This window comes from Lepus europaeus, chromosome 19 (assembly GCF_033115175.1).
Source record: "Lepus europaeus isolate LE1 chromosome 19, mLepTim1.pri, whole genome shotgun sequence".
In the NCBI taxonomy this organism is placed as follows: Eukaryota; Metazoa; Chordata; class Mammalia; order Lagomorpha; family Leporidae; genus Lepus; species Lepus europaeus.
The window spans coordinates 9,821,064-9,830,110 of record NC_084845.1 but is presented as its reverse complement, the minus strand read 5'-3'; positions in this window follow the sequence as shown (position 1 = coordinate 9,830,110).

The following is a 9,047-nucleotide window of genomic DNA, read 5'->3' as shown; positions in this document are numbered from 1 at the left end:
CCCGTCCTCCTAGAATCCTAGCTTGAGAGACGGTAAGGATTCTCATTCTGCCCTTGGCCAACACTATCCATCCGCAGAGAGCGTCTGAGGCTCTGTGTTGGGATGGATATGAGGCTGGGTTTTGGATTCCGAAGGAAGGAATGCTGTGGCCGACTGCAGCAATCAGTTCACCAGGAAACACAGAATGCTGGCACGTCGTCCTACTTTCTCCATGGCTGCTGGAACAAGCGCAACCCTCCGGAGTTCCGATTCCAACCTCACCAGTGTCCCAGATGGAGACACTGAGCTCCCATAGGACTGGGGTTGCCCCTGACACACAGCAGCCTGGGGGCAGAGCTGTGGAGGGAGGCCTGGGCTCCCGGAGTCGGTCTGTTCTCCGCCCCCACTGCTGCCCCAGGAATCAGCATGGCATCACTGACTGGAACTGGGCTCTGTAGCGTGCTCATCCTCCACGGTGGCTTGTGCAGCCTCCTGGACGGAGTTGTCTCGTGTCTACAGTGAGGGTCTGAGACCCCAAAGCCCCCATTCTTCTGTGCCTCCAGTATTTGCCAGTCTTCACAAACTCTACCCAGGTCCCATGTCCATTCTTGGACAAAGCTGCCAAACGCACTGTATGCCCCAGGAGCCAGACACAGGTTCAGCACCATGGACAGCAACACGTCCCAGGCAAGGCCCGGAGCTGGCCCCACCCTGGCCTCACCGCCTGGCACTCCTGGTGTAGAATAGACCAGGCCTGTGACCAGAGCAGGGGTAGCCAGGATCCTCATGGCAATGCTGGCGATGACCCCTGCACACAGGGAGAAGGACCAGGGACCTGGGCGAGGAGAGAGAATTGAGATCGAGGTCTCACACGCCTGGCACCATCAGCCTTGACTGCCAGCCCCAGTCCCAAGCTTGGGGCTTTATCTTTAAAAAAAATAATAATGATTTATTTATTTATTTTGGAGGCAAAGTTACAGAGGGAGAGAGAGACAGAGAGAGAGGTCATCCATCTACTGGTTCACTCCCCAAATGGCCGCGACGGCTGGAGCTGAGCCAATTCAAAGCCAGGAGCTTCTTCTGGGTCTCCCATGTGGGTGCAGGGGCCCAAGCACTTGGGCCATCTTCCACTGCTTTCCCAGGCCACAGCAGAGAGCTGGAATGGAAGTGGAGCAGCCGGGACTCGCACCAGCACCCATATGGGATGCTGGCCCCACAGGCAAAGGTTGAACCCACTACGCCTCAGTGCCAGCCCCATGGCTTCACACGACTGGCGTCTCGTGTGTGGTTGTTTTCCAGTTGTTGGAAAGCAGAGCATATGGGTTTAGTAGCACTGTTTCTGGAGTCAGATACCCTGAGATCAGATCTCAGTTGTGTGACTGTGGGCATCCAACTGAACCTCTCTGGGGCTGGCACCATGGCGTAGTGGTAAAGCCACCATCTGCTCAGCTGGCCTCCCATATGGGTGCAGTTCAAGTTCCAGCTGCTCCACTTCCAATCCAGCTCTCTGCTGTGGCCTGGGAAAGCAGTGGAGGATGGCCCAAGTGCTTGGGCCCCTGCACCCGCGTGGGAGACCTGGAAGAAGCTCCTGACTCCTGGCTTCAGTCAGACCAGCTCCAGCCATTGCAGGCATTTGGGGAGTGAACCAGTGGATGGAAGACCTCTCTCTCCCTTTCTCCCTCTCTCCCTCTCTCCCTCTCTCCCTCTCTTTCTTTATAACTCAGCCTTTCAAATAAATAAAATAAATCTTAAAAAAGAAAACTGAACCTCTCTGGGTTTCAGTCCTCTCTTCCATATACGATAAGGTTGCTGGAAAGATTAAATATTCAGAGAGGTAGGCATCACAAACCTACCTACGGGTTAGAAAGCTGAAGCTCAGACAGCCTGGGGAGCTTGCCCAGGTACACAGCAGGAATTAGACGTTGTAGGGCCTGGCTGTCAATGGGTCTGCGCTGGGAGCCTTCCCAGGCAGGACACTCCCAGTGCTACCCTGCAGCAGACAGGAGAGCCAGGGCCACCACGGGGAAAGGACCTCTGGATCCAGAGGAGGGTCACCCGACAGACCCACCCACCCCCTGGGCCCAGACCGAGACAGGGCAGGGCCATTGGGTGGGAGGGTAGGAGGCTGTGCAGCTGTAGATCCCAGCCTGCGTTCCCAGGCTACCGCCCTGATGACCAGCTACTCCCCCCCAGCACGCCACAGCAGAGTGGCCAAGAGTCCAACAGGACTCAGGGGCTGGTGTGGACTCCGCCCAGCAGCTCAGGGCCAGGCAGGGTGCAGCCTCACTCTGATGGTGCTGACCAGGCAGATTTGGTTCCCTGGTGAAGCCCACTGGCCAGGGCCATCTATGCACAAAGCAAAACACCACGCATCACATCCTCTACCCCCATTGTCAAGAGTTCCTCATGCTGCCTGGGTCTTGTTTTTTGGTTTGTATCTTTTTTTGAAAGGCAAAGTGCCAGAAAGAATAGACACAAAAAGAGAGCCACACAGACATACCCTCTATCTGTTCACTTCCCCAAATGGCCCCAACAGCCAAGGCTATGCTGGTCCAAAGCCAGGAGCCAGGAACTCCATCTAGGTCTCCCACTTGGGCCGTGCTCCGCTGCTTTCCCAGGCACATTAGCAGGGATCGGAAGTGGAGCAGTGCTCCACTATGGGACACTGGCATCGCGGGTGGTGGCGTCACCCACTGAGCCACAATGCTGGCCCCATTCTGCCTGTTTTGCTTCCACACTGGAAGTCTAGGCATCTTTTTCCCCTGAAGGGATTCCAGCTCAGAGCCTGGAAAACAAGAGCTCTTCTAAACATTGCTGAAAGGCGTCTCAACAGGATCTGGAGAAAATGCTCCCCACCCCTCCCTCCCTGCCTGGCAAGCAGGCCGCCGTCCTCGGCATGGGCAGACAAGCTGGGCCAGGGGTGTGGAGCAAAACAAGAGGCAAGAGCGAATCCTAACAGAAGTCTCAGACGACAGCCTGGCTTCCGAAATTGACCCCGAGCCCTAGGCACACAGTCTCTAGGCTCTAATACGGTGCTTCCAAATGCTCTTAGAAAATGGAATTAAAAGATAATTTTAGAAATCCACTCATGGTGGGCCAGCACTGTGGCTCACTAGGCTAATCCTCCGCCTGCGGCACCAGCACCCCGGGTTCTAGTCCCAGTCGGGGCGCCGGTTCTGTCCCGGTCGCCCCCCTTCCAGGCAAGCTCTCTGCTGTGGCCCGGTAGGGCAGTCAGTGGAGGATGGCCCAAGTGCTTGGGTCCTGCATCCCATGGGAGACCAGGAGAAGCACCTGGCTCCTGGCTTCAGATCGGCGCAGTGCCGGCGGTGGCCATTGGAGGGTGAACCAACGGAAGGAAGACCTTTCTCTCTGTCTCTCTCTCTCATTGTCTATAACTCTCTCTTTGTCTCTCTCTGTCTGGCTGGCAAAAAATAAAAAATTTAAAAATTTAAAAAAAGAAATCCACTCATGGTTGTTTCATATTACATGTTTTCCTTGAATTTTATAAAGATTTTTCCCATGTATAGACTTCAAAAATGTTTGGCATCAGAATAAACTTACCTTTAAAAACATTTTTTTTTTTGGAGAGGCAGAAAGAGAGAGAGAGAGAGAGAGAGAGAGCAAGTCCCTATCCTCTGGTTCACTCCCCAAATGCCTGAAACAGCCAAGAGCCAGGAATCAAGCCAGTTTCCCATGTGGGAGGCAGAGACCCAAGTACTGAGCCATCGTCACTGCCTCCCAGGGTCTGCATTAGCGGGAAGCAGATGCTGGAGCTGGGGAGGGGACCCAGACACTCTGGAGTTAAGTGGCAGACATCTATCTGACTGACCATGGGATATGAGGAAGCACAGGCCCCACGCAATGGGCTATGAGCAGAAAACTGGTTCGAGTCAGCTACGTCCAGCTGGCACCTAAACCAACGTCAAGAAGACAGAGTCCCATTGTACCCTCGTGGTAACCCATCCACACAGTAAGTCACTCCCCCTGGCACCAGGACAGCTTAGCACATGCGGACAGCCAGGAATGGGGGGCTGGATTCCTGCAGGTCGCTGCTCCTTTACCAGAAACAGGACAGAGACTCTGCCCATGTCAAGGTGATGGCAGCCAGGACGCTGGGTAGAGGCGTGGGCTCTGTCAGGGATGGGGAGGAAGATGGGGACAGCATGAGACGGCGGGGCTCCTCCTCCTAGATGCGAGCCGAGACCCCCGCACCTTACCCTCCTCCACTCAGCCCCCTGCACGCGTGTTGCCCCAAGGCGGGTGCAGACAGTGCGGCCCGGGGCGCCGCGGGCGTGCAGTGCGCGCTGGGTTTCAGACGCCGAGGGGAACAGGTGGGAAGCGCCCATTCCTGAGGGCCCCGTCGCGCGCACCAATAGCACTGAGCACACGAGGCCGCACGGAGCACCTCCTCCAGGCACCCTCATTCCACCCGGTCTCTTCCTTCTCCTCGGGAGAGGCAAACGGACTTCAAACCCGTGTGCGCTCAGGGCTGGTGCGGTGGCTGCGTGTGTGCGCAGGGACCGGCAGGGGGGCTAATCCCAACTCCTGCCCCGGCTAGACCACGCTGCAGGGGCTTTCCCGCCTTCTCCACAGAGATGCCAGGCACAGACACTGCAATGACCGGACCAGCTCCTAATCCCCTCGTGTCCCCCCGCCCCCAGTCGGCTGCCACGGAGACTGGGCCGTGTCTCTCCTGGTCAAGAGCTGTCCTTGCTCTCAGGACACCTGAACGTGCGCTCCAGCCCCACGTGCTGCTCCCTTCTCTGTTTGCGATGCCCCCATGCGGCCTTCCTTCTGCTGCCTCGGTGCCCCAGGACCTTTGCACATGCCAACCCCTTTCTCTAGTCCACCTACTCTTGAGCTGCAATTCTCCCCCCTCCCCACCCCCGCCGTGGAACTCGCATTCCTTGTCAAGTAACTGCAGTCCCCACGCACCAGGCAGAACGTGCCCGTGCCCTTGACAGTGGTCTTTGTCACGAGGCCTGCTTTGCCCAATGGGATGCTGGCAGACAGAGCTCCCCCTCCGGCTGCACCGTGAGCGAGCCCGGATGACACCAGCCCACTGGCCACAGGCCACCAAGATCCTGCAGCTGTCACACAGCCAGAGCCGCCCAGCACCTCCCTGGGCAAAGCCACCCGCCCGCCACAGCCTGGCGTCACCCACACCCACCTCGGCTCCCCCACAGTGCCCCTCACGCTGGCTTGTGTCTGCCCCGAGCACATCCGGGCTTCGTTCCTCGTCCCTACAACACGTACACTGTAGCAGGCACTAAGAGGAGTCCAGAGATGGCTTAGAGGCGGGCATTCAGCCAGGGGTGAGATGTCCACACCCCACATGGATGCCCAGCTCCGGCTCCCGCTGGGGCAGACCCTGGGAGGCAGCGTTCGTGCCCGAGGACCAGGGCCCAGACTTGGGGTGGACACGCACCCAGGGCTCCTCCATCTCCCTCTGGTCAGCTCAGATCCCCACAAGGACAGCCAGTGTGCTCGTGGCGCCTGGCAACCTCGCGGGTGTGGACTCCAGCGGTAAACAGTGGACAGGAGGAGCTGCTGGCCAGAGGGCCCCGGGTTCCCACTGGTGGCTGCAGGGTGAGACACGCATGGCAGGCGAGGCTGACGCTGAACCCCGCTCTGAAGCCAGGGTTGCCAGTGACTATGGCGGGCACACCTAGACTGTCTGCAGCCGTTGGAGGAAATGCCCAAGGCTGGGCCCTGGGGCGCCATGGGCTAAGCCACCACCTGCGACATCAGCATCTGGTTCAAGCCCCCACTGCTCTGCTTTGACCCAGCTCCCCACTAATGCACCTGCGAGAGAAGATGGCCCAAGTCCTTGGGCCCCTGCACCCACATGGGAGACCTGGAGGAAGCTCCTGCTCCTGGCTTGGGCCTGGCCCAACCCTGGCGACCATCTGGGGAGTGAAGCAGCGGATAGAAAACCGATCTCTTTCCCTCTCCCTCTCTGTATAACTCTGCTTTTCAAAGTAAATACATCTTAGAAAAAGAAAAAGAAAGGAAGAAAACTTAAAGCAGGAGTTCCCCCGCGCTGGACAGCTGTGGTCTCTCTGAATCCCGGGCACAGACCCTGGCCCCGTAGCCTCCGCCCTCCACTCCGGCCTCGCTGGCCTCATGCTCTGCAACACTCAGGGCACGGCCGTGCCTCAGGCCCTTTGCGCTTGCTCTTGTCCCCGCCTCACTCTTCAGAGACATCCCTGCGGTCTGCCCCCTGCCCTCACTCGGGCTACTGTCCAGCGGCTCCTTGTCCCGCGTACGGCCAGGAGCTCAGCCCGCATCACTCGCTCATTTCTCTCTAAGGCACCCATCGCCTCGGACACCCCCTGCTGCCTGTGGGCTCCTGCGGGCAGGGCTTTCCGTCTGCTTCAGTGCGGCCACGCCCCGGATGCCCGGGACAGTGACCGACACAACAGGTGCTCGATAAACGTTCTGTGAATGAACGTGAGAGACCCACGCCGAGCAGCCAACTCCGCCCAAATCAAGTGATGCTTTTCTTTTTTAACTTTTCTTTCTTAATCTTTGTTTAAGAATGTATTTGTTTGAGAGGTAGAGTTACAGGTACAGAGAGAAAGAGACAGAGAGAAAGGTCTTCCATCTACTGGGTCATTCCCCAAATGGCCACAACACTCGGAACTGGGCCAGACCAAAGCCAGGAGCATCTTCCGGGTCTCCCACACTGGTGCAGGGGCCCAAGGACTTTAGCCATCCTCCACTGCTTTCCCAGGCTGTAGCAGGGAGGTGAGTTGGAAGAGGAGTAGCTGGGATTCGAACTAGTGCCCATATGGGATGCCAGCGCCACAGGTGGAAGCTTAGCGCACTACACCACAGCGCTGGCCCCTCCTTTTTATTCCTTGAGACAGAGACAGAAGTCTTCTACCCACGGTCCACTCCCCAGATGTCCACAACAGCCGGGCTGGGCCAAGCTGAAGCCAGGAGCTGGGGACTCGGCCGGGGTCTCCCGTGTGGGTGAGGGGCCCAGGCACTCGAGCACGGCCTGCTGCCTGCCCCAGTCGGCAGGAAGCTGGAACGCGAGCAGAGGCAGGACTTCAACCCCAGGCGCTGCGGCACGGGGTGCAGGCCTCCCGGGCAGCGTCGTAAGCCCTGTGCCCCAAGTGAGGGCTCTCATTCCCAGAGCGCACAGGCGGGAACCGAGGTGAAGGCACTTCCCAGCCCCACGGCTCACGAGCGGAGGAGGTGGGAATCAGGCCCACCCCTAACGCCAAACCCTCTGTTCTAAACACAGTGGTACCCTGCCTCCAACTTAGGGGTTCTGCCAACGAGTCCCAGAAAAAAATGATGGTGGCCAAGCCTATTGATGTCCCCTCAGTTAACCTCAGAGATTAGAAGCAAGGGGCCGGAGCGAGCCCTGAGCCCCCCTGCCTGCTCCAGGTCTCCCATACTTGGCGAGAGCAGCTCTGCCCCCTGGGGGCCACTCGCGGAACTGCGCCCACAGGTGTCCCGGCGTGCTAGTGTTAAGGGTAACACAACAGGCAAAGGGCTTAAAATCCCTAAAAAGAGGCCGGCGCCGCGGCTCACTAGACTAATCCTCCGCCTTGCGGCGCCGGCACACCAAGTTCTAGTCCCGGTCGGGGCACCGATTCTGTCCTGGTTGCCCCTCTTCCAGGCCAGCTCTCTGCTGTGGCCAGGGAGTGCAGTGGAGCATGGCCCAAGTGCTTGGGCCCTGCACCCCATGGGAGACCAGGAGAAGCACCTGGCTCCTGCCATCGGATCAGCGCGGTGCGCTGGCCACAGCGCGCCAGCCGCGGCGGCCATTGGAGGGTGAACCAACGGCAAAAAGGAAGACCTTTCTCTCTGTCTCTCTCTCTCACTGTCCACTCTGCCTGTCAAAAAAAAAAAAAATCCCTAAAAAGAGTCCCTGGGGAACAATAGGAAAAAGACAACATAATGGGAGAATTAGATGAATGGGTAATTCACAAAAAACATCCTCCTCAAAGGAGCAACGCATTTAGTAAAAGATAGGAAACTTCCTCCTCCGAGAACACAGCCCCCACTCATCACACAATGCACAGAAGGGCGTGCCCAGACACATCGCCCCCAGAGCAGGGAGCCAAAGGCAGAGGAAACTTCCTGAAAGCATCCAGGAAAAACCACCGAGCGCAGAAACAGGCCTGCAGAAACAGGCCTGCAAACTTTCTCATCGGGAGCCCCGGAGGCCAGCAGGAAGTGGCACAACACCTCCCGACGTGGAGAGAAAAAACTGCCACTCCAGAGTTCTGAATCCAGCGGCCAAAACGGGCTCTGGGAGGGCGGGGAGAGGAGGCGGAGGGGCTGGAGTGGTGGTGCGGTGGGCGACGCTGCCTCCTGCGGCGCCAGCATCCCAGACGGGCACCCGCACAAGCCCCCGCTGCTCCGCTTCCAGCCCAGCTCCCGGCTACTGCGCCTGCGAAGACAGCGCAGGAGGGCCCAACTCCCCGGGCCCCTGCGGCCAGGTGTGAGACCCGGAGGAGTGGAGGAGTTCCTGCCTCCTGGTTTGGGCCTGGCCCAGTCCTGGCTGCTGTAGCCATTAGAGAGTGAGCTAGTGAGTGGAAGATCCCTCCCTCTCTCTCTCTCTCTCTCTCTTGCTCTATCACTCTGCCTTTCAAATCAGTCAATCTTTAAAAAATAAAAAGTGGAAGTTCTGAGTAGTCCCACTATCTCTGATCCCCTCTGTGAGCAGCGAGAACAGCCCAGCAGCCGTGGGGAGGGGGCGCAGGGATGCTCCACACAGGAGCTCACATCTGCAGGGCTCGCTTTGGTCAGTAGGTGGCGCAGCTGCCTACAGTGAGAGCCCTGCTCCAGGGAGGGGGCCAAGTCCCCACAGCCCAGGGCTCCGCTGCAATGTTTTTGGTTCCAAAACACTATCTTCACGAGGAAGTGACCGGACCTACGGATGTACTTCAAAAAGTCTGTGGAAAATCTAATTAAAAGTTTGTTACGGTGCAACAAAAAAATGAGAAATCCATGTGTAGGTTTTTTTTTCATAATATGTATTTTCCACAAACTTTTTAAGATTTATTTATTTGTTTGAAAGTCAGAGTTACACAGAGAGAGGGAGA